This window comes from Callithrix jacchus, chromosome 15 (genome assembly GCF_049354715.1).
Source record: "Callithrix jacchus isolate 240 chromosome 15, calJac240_pri, whole genome shotgun sequence".
In the NCBI taxonomy this organism is placed as follows: Eukaryota; Metazoa; Chordata; class Mammalia; order Primates; family Cebidae; genus Callithrix; species Callithrix jacchus.
Window position 1 is genome coordinate 49,493,254 of NC_133516.1, and position 17,733 is coordinate 49,510,986.

At 38.2% G+C, this 17,733-nt stretch overlaps 1 long non-coding RNA gene across 2 annotated transcripts in view; it reads left to right on the forward strand.

The window, feature by feature from the left end:
* LOC108588452 (uncharacterized) overlaps positions 1–17,733 on the forward strand; it is a 51,244-nt gene that overhangs the window by 805 nt on the left and 32,706 nt on the right. For both annotated transcript variants that reach the window (XR_013527423.1, XR_001907366.4), the window contains exon 2: positions 10,494–10,587. This is a non-coding gene — a long non-coding RNA (uncharacterized LOC108588452). The remainder of the gene's footprint in view (positions 1–10,493; positions 10,588–17,733) is intronic.

A 17,733-nucleotide genomic window follows, 5' to 3' on the forward strand; every position in this document is an offset into this window, starting at 1 on the left:
TCTTAGCTTCTCTCTTTGGGAAGCAGCGGGCTGAGGATTTTTATTTCAACAGAATTTCTAGTCTGTTTTAAGACAAGTTTACCCACTAGATTTAGCATCTTTTGATGGTGATGATGATTGATTAAATCAATTATTCCCATGATGGTGGCAAGTTGGCAGTTGTCTAACTGGATCCTACATTTATTAGTTTGTGTTCCACTCTAAGAAAAACTTCATTGTCTCTCCATCATCTCCACTGATGAAATAAAATCTTCAGCTGAATTAAATTTAAAGGAGTCTAATTGAGCAATGAACGATTCGCAAATCAAGCAGCCCCCAGAATCACAGCATATTCATAGAGCCTCCAGTGCAGCCATGTGGTGGAAGATGATTTATAGACATACATACGTATATACATACATACATACATACATACATAAAGGGAAATGTACAGGAATCGGAAGTGAAGTACAGAACGGCTGGATTAGTTACACCTTGACCTTTGCCTTACACAGTGTGAACACTCAGCAATGTATGAATAGTTGAAGTATGGCCAATGGGATTGGCCAAGACTAAGCTATTGTTTTAGGCATACTTCTACGTTAGGTTTTCAATCTTGTCTACCTATTAAGCTAGGCTATAGTTGGTCTACCAGGACTCAAATGTAGAAGTACCGAGTCCCTCTCAGGCCATATTTAGTTCATTTTAACACCATTCATCAGTGAATTATTTTATCCATTTGTATCAGTATAGACTTGTGGATTCTTTTTTATTCAGTGGCAAACCTACGCTCTTTGCTGATACATATACTCTGTTGCCTCTGTTGTCAGTCATTTCATCTTCACAGAAGCCCTGCAAAGGGGGTCCTACTGTTATTCCTATTTTGCCAGAGAGAAAACTGGGCCACAGAGTTCTACATGGCATTTGCATGACTCTGAGGTCATGTAACTTGCCAAGAGTGACATGGCTTGTGATTGAATTCCCCAAAGCTGGACTCTAACCACTCTCCTTAACACCCTCCTCTTGACAAGATTGGATTTGAGTTTCCGTGTTGTTCATCATTACCCCTACTGGGTCTGCTGGGATAGAGCAAAGACTTGCTAACGTTTGAGAGTGAACGTTTAAACTTTGTTGAGAGCTCTGAACTTTTTGCCAAAAGAAGGAAGACCACCTATAGAATTAATCAAAGACTGTTTATTCAGGGTTACTACATTAAGGGAGTTGGCTACTATCACTTTCCTTCCACATGAGACTAGAAGGGATTTGAAAGAAGTGTTTGTTTTATAGAGATAAGGAGAGACTCTTAAGACAATCTTTGATTGATGAGTATTCTATTAGGATGAGGTTTTTCTATTAGGGTGGAATTTTTGAAAGGGGAGTGGAGAGAGGCTTTCTGATGGTCATCCAAGTACATTTGGCAGTCTTTGATTGGTTCACTATCTACTGGTGCTTAACTTGGAGGCTTTTCAGGCTTATCAGCCTCCTAGGAGTTTTTCTGTCTGAACTGGAAAACTGTCTGATCCTCTGCTCTGGGGCCCACATCTTTCATCAGCAATTCCTCAATGTCTTTACTCATATTTTCTCATTCTGCCCTCTCTGCAGCAAGCACGTAGGGGAGAAGGGACAGAAGGAAGAAAGATAACCATTCATATAGCATCTCCAGTGCCTAGCACTGGACCTGGATTGGAAAAGGTAATCAGTAAACATAGGTGGAATGAATTGTATTACAGAGTTCCTCCTAAGGTTTCTCCCTATTTTATACTCCCTTCCCCACTTCTACCCTCCAACCTTCCCAAAGTAGGAAGCTCTTTGAGGACAGAGAATCTAGATGCTACCAGAGTTCTGCACTGTGCTTTCCTGAAACAAGCATTAAGTTTTCAGCCAAATTGGATTGGATTCAAATCTGACCTCTGCCCCCTTGAACACCTGTGACTAGGGAAATACCTACTTCACAGGGTGCTAGAAAGTAGTCAATGATCAGATGTTGCATGTAAAGACCTTGCACATAGTAAAGACTTAATAAATGTTCTTTTTCTTCCTCTAGTGGGTTCATAACAAATATTTGCTTGATATCGAACGTGAAACACCAGGGGCAGTTTGAGATGTGGGTTAGGAGACCCCTGACACTTTGTAATTTATCTTGATTGCACTGGAGAATTACAGAGATGTACAAATGCCAGATAAAATATTAAGAGTCTAAAGTGGTAGTGGTTGCCTCCAAGAAGCAGGTAGAGAGTAGTGGTCAAGAAACCATTATATTTGGTTTTGGAGTTTCAAATATTCAGATTCCTGGACTCTACCTCACACTCATGGAATCAGAATCACTTAGGATGGAGACTGGGACCTGCATTTTAAATAATCTTTTCAAAGTATTCTCTAAGAACTAAAAAAGGAAACAAACCAAACCATTTTGGTAAACTCTCAAGACATTTCCTGGTAAGTCTAAAGACAGGTTACTCTGTTATCCCCCATTTGGTTCCTAAATATAGGATAAACAGCTGATAAATCATAGATGGAGATTATGAATGATGCTTTCAGAAAGCCGTGACACCTGGAACCAAACCCAGTTTCTACCCATGGTCTAAATCAGCTGCAACATGTAAAAGCTTTGGCTTAAGGTGAATGAACAGCTATTCTATGCTTTTTCTTTGTCAAAATTGCAATTGTGAACTGCTTGAACAGTAACTGTGGCCATAGGCAATAGCACTATTGAAAGCATTCTGCACTCTCTGGTATCAGATTAAAGCACAGAGGTAGACCTAGCAAGTGTTGACTCTGAAATTTAAAAGCTCTGTGACCCTGGGCCAGTTCCTTAACAATCTCAATTCCTTTATCTGTGAAAAGGGGATTATGATAGTACCTATTTTGCCGATAAGATGCATCCTCAAACACTTGAGATCCCAGTGGCAAGTACCTACCATGCCTTCATTATTTGACTAAGAACTCTTTTTTGTGTGTTTATTTCTTTAGTATTTACATCTGTGAACCTCAGTTTTCCTATTAGTAAAGTGGAGGTCAAGTGTGACATCTTATTTGAGCTGTGAGTTGACATTGTAGCACTTCTCATAAACTGCATGCATTTGAAATATGAAGTTCTAAACCTCTGTGATTAAGCTCTATATTTCTAGTACCTTGGCTATACTGTTTTTATTCAGTTAATCATTGCAGAAAAAAATAAAAACATCAGTAGGTCTCCATGCCTTCTCTTTCATCTTAGCAGTGACTGTTAACAGTGAAATAATGTGCTCATTTTCATATCCGCACTGATTACTCCTGGGGTCCAGATTTGCCAAAGAGGCATGTCATGAAACCCAGCAAAGGGATAGTGCATCTAGCAGTTTGGTGGTTGTTTATCATTTCCTTTTCACTTAAGCATAAAAACTGTTTGACAAATACTAACTCATTATAACTAGCAGAGCTGAATAGAATTTTTTAAGAAACAACCCTAATTTTCATGAGTTACATATTTGAGATCATGCTGCTATGTGCCAGGAATGAAAAATCACTGTTACAATGGTAAAATAAAGGGCATTTGTGGATTTCATTTGGTTATTTATTTTTTTAATGGATAACAGATTTCTAGAATTTACAGGAGAAGAAACTTTGTCCTTTCATTATGTACAAAGGTAATATCCCTCTTGCTATTTGTGACAGCCATTTAACCAGTGCTTCAGTTGTATTGTTCGCCAGTGGCACCAAAAGAATGGTCATCATGCTCAAGTTATTTTTCCCTCTTCAATAATACGTTAAAATGATTAATTTTGATGGTATTTCTCAGCAGCTTTATTTAAATGACAGTTGGTCCTCTGTATCTGTGGGTTCCACGTCTATGATTCAACCAACTGCAGATTGAAAATATTCTGGGGGAAAAAAATAACAATACAATAATAAAAAATGATACAAGTAAAACACAATACAGTGCAGCAACTATTTTCATAGCATTCACCTTCTATTTGGTATTATAAGTAATCTCAAAATTACTTAAAGTATACAGGAAGATGTGCATAGGTTATATGGAAATACTGTTATTTTATATCAGAGATTTGAGCATCCATGAATTTTGTTATCCATGGGAGTTCCTGGAATCAATCCTCCATGGATAGTGAGGAATGACTATATAAGGTGCCCAGAAGAAAAGGGATTTATGACAAAAAGTGTCTTCTCTGCCAAAACTGAAGTGTGCTCAAGAGAAATTTTCACTGCATCCTGGAGAGAATTCACAGGAAACAAGTTTAGAGCAGTGGTTACAGGCCAAGGACAACCATATTGGTCAACACAGGCTATCTAATTCTGATGTGCAATCTTTGTATAATCACTTCGTTTTCATAAGTCCTCAAAGCAAGGATTTGGCTACAAAGAGCTTATTTAAGAAGTGATCCTAGGCAACAGAAGAGGGATTGAAGAAGTGAGTTGGTGAAGGTGAAAACTAATTAAAGACTACATTGATATGCTGTGGGCAATTGAGGTTTATTTTTTAGGAAACACTTGAGAGACTTATGGAAAGCACTATATAACTGTTTCATTGAAAGGCGCAGAACTGATCGTGTTTATCCACCAACTCTCTTGCCTTACTGGTTAAAGGATAATCCTAGGGGTACTCACACCTGCTCTGAACTCCTTCCCCATCTCCAGCCTGCCTCCTCTAAGGGCCGTTTCTTGCCACTGTACCTAGATAAAGCCTTAGGGCCAAGAGATGCAAGTGCTGGGTCTATCCTCCTGAACTGCAAATAACTTCCAGGGTAGATCAAGGGGATGTGGGATCAGGGTAGACTATACTGCCTTTCATTTAAAACCAATCAGATTAGCTCATACTAATATTTTATCTGGTATAGGAGAAGAGGCATTTGAGATGGTTAGAAAAAATGTTCTGCTATTTTTAAATAAGTTTAGAAATGGTAGCTCTAAACTGTATTCCTATCTGACCACCTCGATTACTAACTTTCATCCTGTTTCGTATCATTTCTAGCACAGTATGGATGCTCTAAACATTCCTGCAGTCTGGGCTCTGCAATGCAGCTATAAAGATGCTGCCCTGAGACTTTCTCAGTGGAGACATAAGGAGACTCAAGCATTCCAAAAAGTGTTTGTTTGGTTAGCTTTTATTGATGTATATAAAAAGATTAGAGACAGCAAGAGAAGAAAATCAGAGAGAACCTATACTTACTTGGTTAAAAAAAAGATTTTACAGCAGAAATAGATAGAAGTGGTGCAAATAATGATTTCTAGTCTTCTGATATCAAGCTTTGTTAAGTTCCTAGAAAAGCAAGCGTGATTATCACAAGAGTAAATAGACTGAAAGCCAAGTCAAAGAGGCAGATCAGCTTCTGAAGGATGTGGGCTCACTTCAGCAAAGAAATTGGGGCAAAGAACCCTAGCCTTTTGACCTAGATAGGCCCCTAGTTCCTACAACCATGGGCTGAAATAATGTGAAGAACTCTTGATATTGTAGGCAAAATGAATGTTAGCAGAGTTCCATCACAGATAATGGTGGCCATGAGCTAAAGAGAGTTTAGTCACCACAAAGAAGAACCTGCCTGGAGAGAGATCTCCAAGCTAAAAACCACTGCAAGTTTCCTTTCAAAAATTCTACCTTAAAATTTGAAATAACCTCAGATCAAAGTTAGTGCAAGAGTTTCCAGAAGAGTTAAGTTCATGACTCCACAAGGGAAAACAAATAGAGGGAGACTAAAGTAAATTTTGCTTTTAGATTTTTATTATCTAGCTGAGGTTGAAAGAGTAAAATTGTTACATGAAAATATTAAGTATCTAGAAACTCTTATAAAAATACAAACTAAAAAGAGAATGATAATCTCAAAGGATGAGAATAAACAATTGAGAAAAAAGAAATGACCCATAAACAAGAAAAAATGGCCAACTTTACTGATTGCATTGAAGAAATGCAAAAAAAAAAATACTGCCTATTAAAGTAGTACATTTTAAAATAATTCAGTAAAAAATGGCTAATTTGGGTACAATTGTGCAGACAGTGAGTACTCTTCTGCTTGTTGGTAGGAGTATATATTTAATTGTTACATCCTTCTAAGGGATAATTTGGCGATATATTAATATATTCAGATCCTACGATAGTTTAAAGCCTCTAATCCAATTATTTATATATTGTCTGTTCATATATTTTCTCTTTATGTATCTATAATCTATATCCATATCTACATATATCTAGCCTACTGCCTATCTTTGTAAATAAAGTTTTATTGGAACTCAGCCACACCCATTGGTGTATGTATTGTCTATGACTGCTTTCCAGCTGCAATGGTAGAATTCAGTAGTTACCCTGGAAACCATACAACTAAAAACACTTAATATGCAGCCCTTTATAGAAAAAGTTTGCCAACGCCTGCACCAGAATATAAACTCATTAATATATAAGCTAAATGAGTGCAAATAATTTGTCTGCTTTGTTTGCTATTGCATTCCCAGGGACTAGAGCAGTGCCTGGCACACAGTAAATGTTCAGTAAATATTAGTGAAGTCATCAGTTGCTCCTATTAAAGTATATTCATATTGTTTTTACATTTAGTAGGTTTTTGGTTTTACAAATAATGTTGCAATGAACACACATCTTTGCTTACTTTTGCAATTATATCAGATACAATGTTTTTTTAAAAAATAGTTAATAATTTTAACAACTTGGAAAAATACTGTTGATGTATCAGATTTTTTAAATAGACTAAAAATTGTATAATGATTCTAAATTTTGTTTTTAAAAGTGTGTGTGTGTGTGTGTGTGTGTGTCAGGGAGAGGGTAACTATAAATAATTTGAAGGCAAGGAGGTGGGTGGGGTGACTTTCATTTCCTTTATTGTTTTCTAAACTTTCTACAATGAGCACAAATTGATCGGAAAAATAAAATCTATTTTTCTAGAAAAATTAGAAGATTCTTTTTTTTTTTAATTGTAATACTTTGTTACTGCAAATAAAATCTAAATTCTTCCACCTAGTGCTTCAAGCTATAGAACTTCTGGTTTAAAAATACGTTTCTGACTGTCTCTGCAATGGCTCTCCTGTACTGTTGGTTTGTTTACCCAGACTGTGATACTGTTTGTCCCCAGAAAAGGCCATATACATTCTACTTTGGCACAGGTGTTCACTGCTTTTGTCCTGTCCAGAATTCTGCACTTTCCTCCACCTTCCTGTGCCCACTGCTGCAGTGCTTAGCTCTTTCCAGTAGCCTTCCTCAGTCCTTCTCACAGCCAAATCCTCTGCCTCTAACCTCTGGCAGCATCTAAACTCAGTTGCCTTCAGGAGACAAAGCAAGGAAAGCTAAATGAATAAAGTAAGCCAAACAAGGGAATAAGGAGTCATGGGGACATTAGTAACAAGTATGTGTCTGTCTAAAGGCAGTCAAATAAAAACAATTTTGGGCCAGGTGTGGTGGCTCATGCCTGTAATCCCAGCACTCTGGGAGGCTGAGGTGGGTGGATCACCCAAGGTCAGGAGTTCAAGACCAGCCTGGCCAACATGACGAAACCCCATCTCTACTAAAAATACAAACATTATTGGGGCATGGTGGCACACGCCTGTAATCCCAGCTATGTGGGAGGCTGAAGCAGGAGAATTGTTCCAATCCAGGAGGCAGAGGTTGCAGTAAGCCAAGATCACACCACTGCACTCTAGCCTGGGTGGCAGAGTAAGACTCCATCTCAAAAACAAACAAACAACAACAACAACAAAACATAATTTTTTAAAAAGAAGACTAAGCAAAGGCAAGGATGCTGACAAAATTTGCCCTATAGACCTCCATGACCTTATACTGCCTGATCTTATAACTTGCTTGGAACTTTGCTTTAAAGCCCATGGAGTTTAGGAATGCAGGGAAAGCTGGGGAAAGTAAGAGTTAACTGAAGTTCATCATACCACAGTTTGCAATAGCAAAAACATGGAATTAACCTGGGTGTCCATCAGTGGTGGATTGAATAAAGAAACTGTGATAAGGGTACACTATGGAATACTATGCAGCCATAAAAAAGAATCATTTCCTTTGAAGCAACCTGGATACTGCTGGAGACCATTATCCTAAGCAAATTAATACAGGAAAGCCATATAGCACGTGTTCTCACTTACAAGTTGGCATTAAGTATTGGGTGCACATGGGCATAGAGATGGAAACAATAGACACTGAGAACTACTAGAGGGGGAGAGAGGAAACGGGACAAGAGATGAAAAACTACCTATTGGGTACTATGCTCACTACCTATGTGATAAGCTCATGCATACCCAAAGCCTCAGCATCACACAATATAACCATGAAACACACACCTCTGAAGGCACGTGCACCCCCCTGAATCTAAAATAAAAGTTCAAGTTATTTTAAAAAAAAAAGATAAAGATGGGGATAGGTTTAGAATGAAGGAAGAATAAAAGGTTCTGGAATTAAAGAGAAAGGCAAGGCTAGGGCTTAAGAATGAGTAAGGGTGTCTGTGGTAGAAGATATACAGTAATTCTTTTAAATGAAATTCTAATATTTTTATTGTTTAAGCTACAATAAAATATATATAATGTTAAAATGGGTTAATCAAAACAGCCCAAAGAAAATATCTTGCTTCATCTTATTTATTGATTTATTTATTTGCAAACAGAATCTCACTCCATTGCCCAGGCTGCAGTGCAGTGGCATAAACCCTGCTCACTGCAACCTCCACCTCCTGGGTTCAAGTGATTCTCCTGCCTCTGCCACCCAAGTAGCTGGGGTTACAGGCACATACCCACCACAATGCCCAGCTAATTTTTGTTTCTTTAAGTAGAGACGGGGTTTTACCATGTTGGCCAGGCTTGCCTCGAACTCCTGACCTCAAGTGATCCACCTGCCTTGGCCTCCAAAAGTGCTGGGATTACAGGTGTGAGCCACCAAACCTAGCCTCTTGCTTCATCTTCTATATCTGGCCAAACTTCTACTTGTCATAACAAAAACAACAAATGTCTAAGCTGTGTTGGATCTATGTTATGTGCAGGCACTCTGCTAAGGAGTTTTATTAGAACTGTCTGCCTCATTTTGCTCTCAGAATACCTCTAAAAGGTAAGTACTCTTGCACTGTTACAAGATTAGAAGGAAACGTTCAGAGAAGCAAAGTGATTTACCTTAGACAACATGGCTAGGAGAATTCAGGACTAACATTTTAACTTAGACTCCAGTCCAGAGCTGTCCCCTTTGTTCCTGAAAGAAAGGGAAAATTTGGTAGCAAGGGTGTAAATGTGGATTTCATTCTGTCTGCACTATTGTCCTTTTGGGCTGGACCATTCTTTCTTGCAGGGGGGTATCCTATGCATAATGGGCTATATAGCAGCATCCCTGGTGTCTACCATTATATGCAGTAACAAATGCCCCCTCCTTTACACTTGTGACAGTCAAAAATCTTTCTACTGTAATGCCAAATATTCCCTAGATGTTGGTGATAATGGTTTGGCTGTGTCTTCACACAAATCTCATTTTGAATTGTAGCTCCCATAGTTCCCACTTGTCATGGGAGGTAATTGGATTATGGAGGCGGGTTTTTCTCACGCTGCTTTCATGATAGTGAATAAGTCTCACAAGATCTAATGGTTTTATGAAGGGAAGTTGCCCTGCACATGCTCTCTTACCTGCTGCCATGTAAAACGTATATGCCTTTTGCATTCTGCCATGATTGTGAGGCCTCCCCAGCCATGTGGAACTGTGAGTCCATTCAACCTCTTTTTCTTTATAAATTATCCAGTCTTGGGTGTTTCTTCATAGCAGTATGAAAATAGACTAATACATGAGGTGGGAAGGAAGAGTAAAATCTCCCCTGGTTGAGGATCTCTGTTATACATATTTGTTCTTAGAGTAGAAATACTGTAACACTTAATATTGTCAATCTCACCGTTTTGACCTTTAATAATCCTAGATGTATCTCCTTCCTCCACTAAAAAAAAAAAAACCCATGAAAAACAACAGAGATTATTGCATGAAATGTTTTTATTTTCATACACCTCACCTTTTAGAGTGGATTAATTTTTAAAAATATAACAAGAGGGAAGCAAAAAGTTTTAAGTCATCAAGCAATCATTAAATGAATTAAAATAGTAATCCTCATGTCATTAGTTTGATTTTAGCCAAGCCAAGGAAGCAATATTCTAATATTCTGCACAAAATAGCAAATTTCAGTTTGAAAATTCTCCAAGCCATTAATGGTCCTACTATCCATCTGATTTACTAAGGGTTCAAAGCATTTGTGAGCTAAACTTTCTCAGGAAGTCATTTTTATACTATCAGCATTAGCCTGTGCCATTAAGATCAGCTTTTCCTTAATACAATGAGTTTTTATGTTATTGTCTGTGTCTTGGGGACAAGTATAATTTTTAATGAAAGAAACCTAAGATTAGGCTCCAAATTGCCCCAGTGTGATTTCATCTCATCACTCTGAGTTTGGTATTCCAAAGAAAATCAGATCAAACTACTAAGAACAATGGAAAAGTATGAAAAACACTTTTTAAATATTTGAGTATGACTCAAAGTACATGCTTTGTTTATTGGTCAGCGTGAACAACCACAGAATGAAAAAGAGTGCTGTTGTTAAAGGTATCCAGCATCATGGACCCAACCATCATCTGGAGTTTCTCACTTCATCTCTGGTGAGTTTCTCTGTTTGACATTCCTCTTTCCAGGTAGTTTTTTTGTCAAGATGAGGATCCTAGGAGCTCCAGTGTCACATCCATCCTTCCTTTTGACCAAAGAGGAAAGACAGCCCTGGCTCAAGTTCTCAAAATATCTAAAAGAGTCTCCTGAGGTCAGCTAAGGTCTCAGACGTATTTCTGCATAAATCCCAGTGGCCAAAGAGATGGTTCCAATTCCGTTTGAAATCAGAGTCAGATACAAGTGTTTTTATTAAGAAAATTTTCTCAGTAGACCATGGTAAGGGAATAGGAAGGCAGGATAAGGAAGGTAAAATTACTGGTCAAAGCTGCAATTTCAGATGAAGTACCAGCCTTGGCCCACAGAGAGCTTAGAGCATAAATTGCATGTCAGAGTTTGTCCCCTCTCACAGCAAGGGAGCTGGGCAAAAGCAGCACTGTGCCAGTCATTGGTTACAGCTGGCCTGTGATGGTTGGCGGGAGATGTAAACTCTGGTTCTCTATAGGCAAGGAAGCCCTGTTAGTTCAAGGGCAATTCTCTGAAGAAGGTGGCAGGTGCAATCTTTGCAGCAAAAGGAAGAAGTTGTTGGGGCTGGGCACACAGCATTTGGTAGAGGGGATCTGAAAGGGCCACGTGACCAAACACTTTGGCCACTTAGGGAAGGGCCCTGCACATTCCCTTCCCTAAGTGGCCAAAGTGTTTGGTCTGTATGACTGGCAGCATCAATAAGCACCATGCTTTTGAGCCAGGGAGAAGAAATTTATCAAAGGAGGGATGATCCCTGTTGCTCTTTTGAAGAAGAAAGAAGTGATAGGCAGACAAAATCTGCATAGCTTCAGCTGATTTGGACTTACCAAATTTGATCCCAAGCAAGTTGCATTAAGGTCTAATAAACACACACATAGAAAAGGAAAGTTACATTTACTGAGCACCTAATACTGTTTTGTCAACAGCTTTATTGTAGTAAAGTTTGCATACAATAAATGGCATGTATTTAAAGTGCACCATGTAATAAATTTAGACATATGTATACATCCATGAAGCCAGCATCACAATCAAGATGGTGAACATCTCGCTTACCCCAGAAGTTTTTTGTGCCCTCTCACTCCTCCATATTCCTCCAGCCTCAGGTAATCACTCACATGCTTTCTAGCACTATAGATTATTACGTATTTTCTAAAATGTTATATAAATATAATCCTAGAGTATATACTCTCTTTTGTCTAGTGTATTTATTTTGCGATTAATTCCTGTTGGCTTCTGCATCAGTCTTTCATTCCTTTTTACTGCTGAGTAGCATTCTATTGTAAACATAAACCACAGTTTGCTTGCCTGTACACCTGTTGATGTCCTCTAACACTTTTATATGTCATGTTACATTTACATGTCATATTCTTTTCACACTACTGTGAGGTAGGTCTTATTATGCCCATTGTAGGGAAGATGCATTTAGACTTCAGAGAGATTAACTAAGTTACCTGATAGCTCAGCTAATAAGAAGCAGAGCTTAGATGTCTGTGTTTTCCTCAATAAAGCCTCTGTTTTTGTCTTATCTCACCATTTCTCAGCACAGATCTTCACACAAAGTTAGACACTCCTTAGTTGATTTTTATCTACTCTAATTAGCACAACTTACATATTCAGAAAAGCTTTTTCAATTTTATACACTTACCTTCAGCTTTGACACTTTATTCATACCACAGTGGGGAAATAACCTATTTTCTTCTCTCTTTTCTCTTCAAAATAATAAATCAGAAGAATTCAGTATCAAAACTTTGGTCATTTTTGCTCCGCTATACTGAACAATTAGTCCATTTTACTATCATGCGAAACAGCGCACAACTCAACAAATCAACACTAAGTGTGCTCTATTCAGATGCCTTGAATTTTCAAAGTAAAATGGCAAATGACACTAGATGAAACACATTAAGCATTTCAGCAGATTTTGCAGTGATTAATTTTTGTCTCCCCTCTTAGAAAATGCCATTGCACTGACTTTATTGCCTTAAATTTCTAAATTGCATTTGGCTTACATGTTTTCACTTGTGTATGTACAGTCTCCTCAATTCAATTGTGAACTCTTTGAGAGCATCTAGCAAGTCAACTCTGCATAATATTTTGATGTACAAGCTCAAAGCTCTAATTTCACTCAACCCAGATGGCATACATTCTAATCCTGTTGGTCTACCATTTTCAAATGGAAAGAATACAATTTGAAAGATTTTACCTGAATTAAAGAAGCCTCATGAAGCACTGAGAGCCTAGAGACCAAGGAGTCATGGGGAAGTTAAATAAAGTCTTAGTCATCACGATCCTGTTTAAGCTCTGTCCATCTCTCCTAAGTGCTTGCTTCTGTAGTCAGCTTACTGAAAACCCTTTAATTCTCTCCACCTAAGATTATTTATCTGTCTTTGGAAGCAAGCTTGGCCAGCATGCAGGGCAGGCTAGAAGTGTAGAAAGGTTAATGCCTCTGGAATCAATCCTAAACCAATAACAGAGAGTTGGTAGATGAGTATCCCAGCACCTTTGCTTCTGGGGAAAGGTAATTCTGAATCTGTTCTACTTTTAGTGTTCCCCAGTAAGTTGGCTTCTACTGTTACCCACAGCAGTCACCTGCTCAAGAAATCACCCTTTATTTTCTTCCTTCTGTGTCTCATGTCTCAACTTTTCTCCCTCTGTGTCTTGGAATCACTTCTCAAATAAACTTCTTGCACCAAAATCCCTGTCTCAGAGACTGCTATTGGAAAAAGCCAAAGACAGACGTTAACCACCATGGCACATCTATAGCATATTGGGTTAGATATTTCAAATACATTAATCCATTTAATCCCCACAATGAAGGTAAGAGGTAGGTAGTTTTATTCTTATTTGATGAAGAAGTCTGAAAAGTTAAGAAATGTACCCATGTTTACACCCTATGTGGCAAAGTCAGTTGACCCCCACCCTCATGTAAGTAAATCCCAACCCTGTGTTTTGTATTTTTGTTTTTGTTGTTGTTGTTGTTGCTGTTTGAGACAGAGTCTTGCTCTGTCATCAGGCTAAAGTAAGGTGGTATGATCTTGGCTCACTGCAACCACTGCCTTCCGGGTTCAAGGGATTCTCATGTCTCATGTGTAGCTGGGATTACAGGCACCTGCCACCACATCCAGCTAATTTTGTATTTTTATTAGAGACAGGGTTTCACCATGTTGGCTAGGCTGGTCTTGAACTCCTGACCTCAGATGATCAGCCCGCCTCAGCCTCCCAAAGTTCTGGGATCACAGGTGTGAGCCATCTTGCCCAGACTCAACCCTATGTTTTAAACACTATCAGAACTCTCAGGCTAGCTCCCTTGGAATTGTGGAGTACAGAATTAACACAGCCTCACCTGATAGCACTGGAAAATCTCATCATCTTTTTCTTATATTTATGATAGTGTCCAGGAAAGGACTGGGTACATTACAGCTCCCAGTAAAAGCTAGTTAAATTGCAAGGATTTTTTCTTTATTTGTTGTGACTCTTGTGAAACCTTGACAAGCAGTTTAGAATGAACATTGGCTCTGCTAGCTGTGTTTGCAAAAGTAATATCAAAATGATATCCTATTCATGTTTCTGCAAGAGTAATGTCTACCATTCATTCTGGCCTCGCTGATGGTGTGCTGATAAAATTACTGTAAGTGAACATTCTCATTCTGTGCCTCTCATTATTGAGGAAGGAAATTCAAGGAGTTCCAGATATATTTTATTTTTTTAATATGATAACATGCACACACAATTTTCCTTGTTCTTGAATATATGCAATTTATCTATCAGACTAGGTTTCATTTCTTATGCACTTGCTTTTATTCCTTTCCCATCCGTATGTCAGAGAGAAGGGATTTTAATCACTGAAGGAGCATTTGTATAATAAAAGTGATCTCTGCAATTCCTTCAGAGAAGAGCATGAATAAATAATCTGTACATTCTTAATGCATTGCTCCAAATATGAGTTTCAATTTGCACAGAAGTTTCAATAAATTGTTTTGTGTCCCTGAAGACCTACAGATGCCTCATGGGATACATTGCAAAGGATTCCATTTGGAAAGAATTTTGCTTATGAGAAATGTATTCTCTGTACTTTTCTTCCCCCTGTTAATGCCTAATGACATTGAATAATGCAATCATACTGTTTTTCTTTTTCTTTTAATAATTGATAGGTACAACATGAACTTCAGTCTAAAGTTTCTGAATTGGTCAGAATTCATCAACAACTTTTCATTCAAGGATTTCAAAGCACAACATACAACAAAAATTGAGGTCAAATGGTGATAGGGTTTGGCTCTGTGTTCCCACCCAAATCTCATGTTGAATTGGGATTTTGAGTGTTGGAGTCGGGGCCTGGTGGGAGGTGACTGGATCATAGAGGTGTTTACTAATGGCTTTGCATCATCCCCCCAAGTGTTGTCTTGTGATAGAGTTTTTACAAGATTTGGTTGTTTTAAAGTGTAGCATCTTCCCCATCTCTTTCTCTCTCTCTTGCTCTCTCTCTCTTTCCCCATCTTTCCAGCCATAAGAAGACTTGCTTCCTTCCTCTTCACCTCTGCAATGATTGTAAATTTCCTGAGGCATCCCCAGCCATGCTTCCTGTACAGCCTGAAAAACTGGGAGTCAATTAAAACTCTTTTCTTCATAAATTATTCAGTCTCAGGTAATTCTTTATAGCAGTGTGAGACTGGACTAACACAAATTGTGACTTGAGCTTGTATAATAATTAACTTTGCATTTAATAAGTAATGCACACTACACTAAGTTTTATATATTTTATCTTTATAATATTCCTATAATGCAGGTACTATACCCATTTTATTGATAAGCAAACTGAAGCCAAGAAAGGATACTTTCCAGGAGGTCACACATTTTATTACAGTGTTTAAATACTAATCACAAGTTTTGTCATTTTATACCTTTTTAATCAGTACTATTTAGACTTGCCATATAGACATTCCCCTGCAGGTTAGCCTAAATGTCAAATAATTTCTCTCTAAAACTGGGTACTTGTTCCAAAGGCATTAAATAGCTTGCAATTTATGTTACATTGTTGAAGGCTTTACATAATACTTTGCTTGAATTATTATAAAAGGAATGGCTGTTAACATTTTTATGATATCTCAATCAATGTTAACCAATTCAACTTAGACAATAACATAAAATTTTTCATGTTTTTGTTGCTTTGGTGGTTTAGAAGAGTTCAGAAACTCTTTACATACATATGCTCGTAGTTCACTTCTGGATTCATTATGCTGGTGGTATGGATGAAACATACTAAAATTAATTACAATGGTCAGAGTAAATAAAGATTCTCCCTTTTAAATTTATGTATTTATTTTATTTTATTATGATTTTTTTTGAGACAGTCTTGCTCTGTTGCCCAAGTTGGAGTTCAGTGGTACAATCTTGGCTTACTGCAACCTCTGCCTCCTGGGTTCAAGTGATTTTCTGCCTCAGCTTCCCAAGTAGCTGGAACTACAGGTGTGCGCCACCACACCCAGCTAATTTTTTTGTATTTTTAGTAGAGATAGGGTTTTGCCATGTTGGCCAGGCTGGTCTCAAACTCCTGACCTCAGGTGATCCTCCTGCCTCAGCCTCCCAAAGTGCTGGGATTACAGGTGTGAGCCACCATGCCCAGCCTACCTCTTAAATTTAAATAATTTTTTTAGTTTAAAGATATAATGAAACTTCAAGTCTGTTACCTAGGAAGCTTATAACACTCTAATGTTAATAAAGTATCATTTTTGTAATTATTTGTACAATTTCATGTGAAAAATGGGAAAGAAGGAAGCCAACATGTTTTTAAAATCTTTTTGTACCTCTAACCTGTGCCAGGCATATTTCAAGGTGTTAATGATTTTCATTGCATTGTGGTAACAGCTTGAGAAGTGGGGTGCTCATAGTCCACATCCATTTTATCAAGGTTATGCAAGGTCTAGGAATTTGCCAAAGCTGAAGTCACTCAGAAGTGGCAGGGAGGGTAGGGATTTTTTTCCTTTAAAAAATATTTTTACATTTTTTCTTTATAATTTTTTAATATATGTGTGTTTTTAGTAGAGATGATAGAGCACATTGCCATGTTGCCCAGGCTGGTCTCGAACTTCTGAGCTCAAGCAATCTACCTCGGCCTTCCAAAGTGCTGGGATTACAGTTATGAGCTACCATGCCTGGCCCAGTGTAGGAATTTTAATCATGGACAGTCTAACTTCACAGTGCAGGCCTTTTCTGTTTCAGCTATGCTATATCCCAAAACATAGATGACACAAACCAGTAATTTCAAAGATGATAATAAGTGCTATGTGAAAATTACGTTTTCATATAAGCCAAGTAAATTTTGGTAACAATAGATGGAACAAAGTGAATTGTATTTCTTTACTGTAGGATTTCTCAGAGCCCATAATATGCTAATTCACAAACTAAATCTGAGATATGACAGGCTCCTAGGATTCCAACCCCCCAGCCTGCATGTCTTATCTGATCTCCTTCCTCTGAGTGAGAGTGGGATTTGTAAAACTGATGGGATAGCACTCCTGTGACTAGGCTAGATGATGTAGCAAAAGTGAAGGGTCATGTATCAGTTGACTTTGCATTAGTCAAAAAGAGAATCTTCTGTGTGGGCCTGACTTAATAAGAGGGACTGAGCTCTTCATGCTGACCTTAAAGAACAGGCAGCTAAACGTGACTGCCTATGGAGAGATCCCACCTCTTGCTGTTGAGATCCCCACTTCAGCCTCTATCTGGAACTGAATTTTACCATGTAACCTTGGAGGAGGACCCTGAATTCCAGAAAAAAAGACAGCCAACACTATGATTTCACCCCTGTGAGACCTTGAGCAGAGGACCCAGTTAAGCCAAGCTTGGACTCCTGACCTTGATAACAAATGGGTGTTGTTTTAAGCTACTAAGTTTGTGGTGATATGTTATGTAGCATAGAAAACTCATAAAGGATATAACATTTTATTTTCAAGAAATCTTTCTTTTTTTCCCCGGAGTATCTTATGGGTCTGGTGTTCCATAGAATCAAGTTTGGTAAATTCTGTGTTTTTTGTGGCTTTCTTCTCTCCCTCAGAAAAAGAATGATGGTTGCCTCTGCTACCAGGAATGGTTAGAGCTTGTGATTAAGAGGAGAAGGGATACAT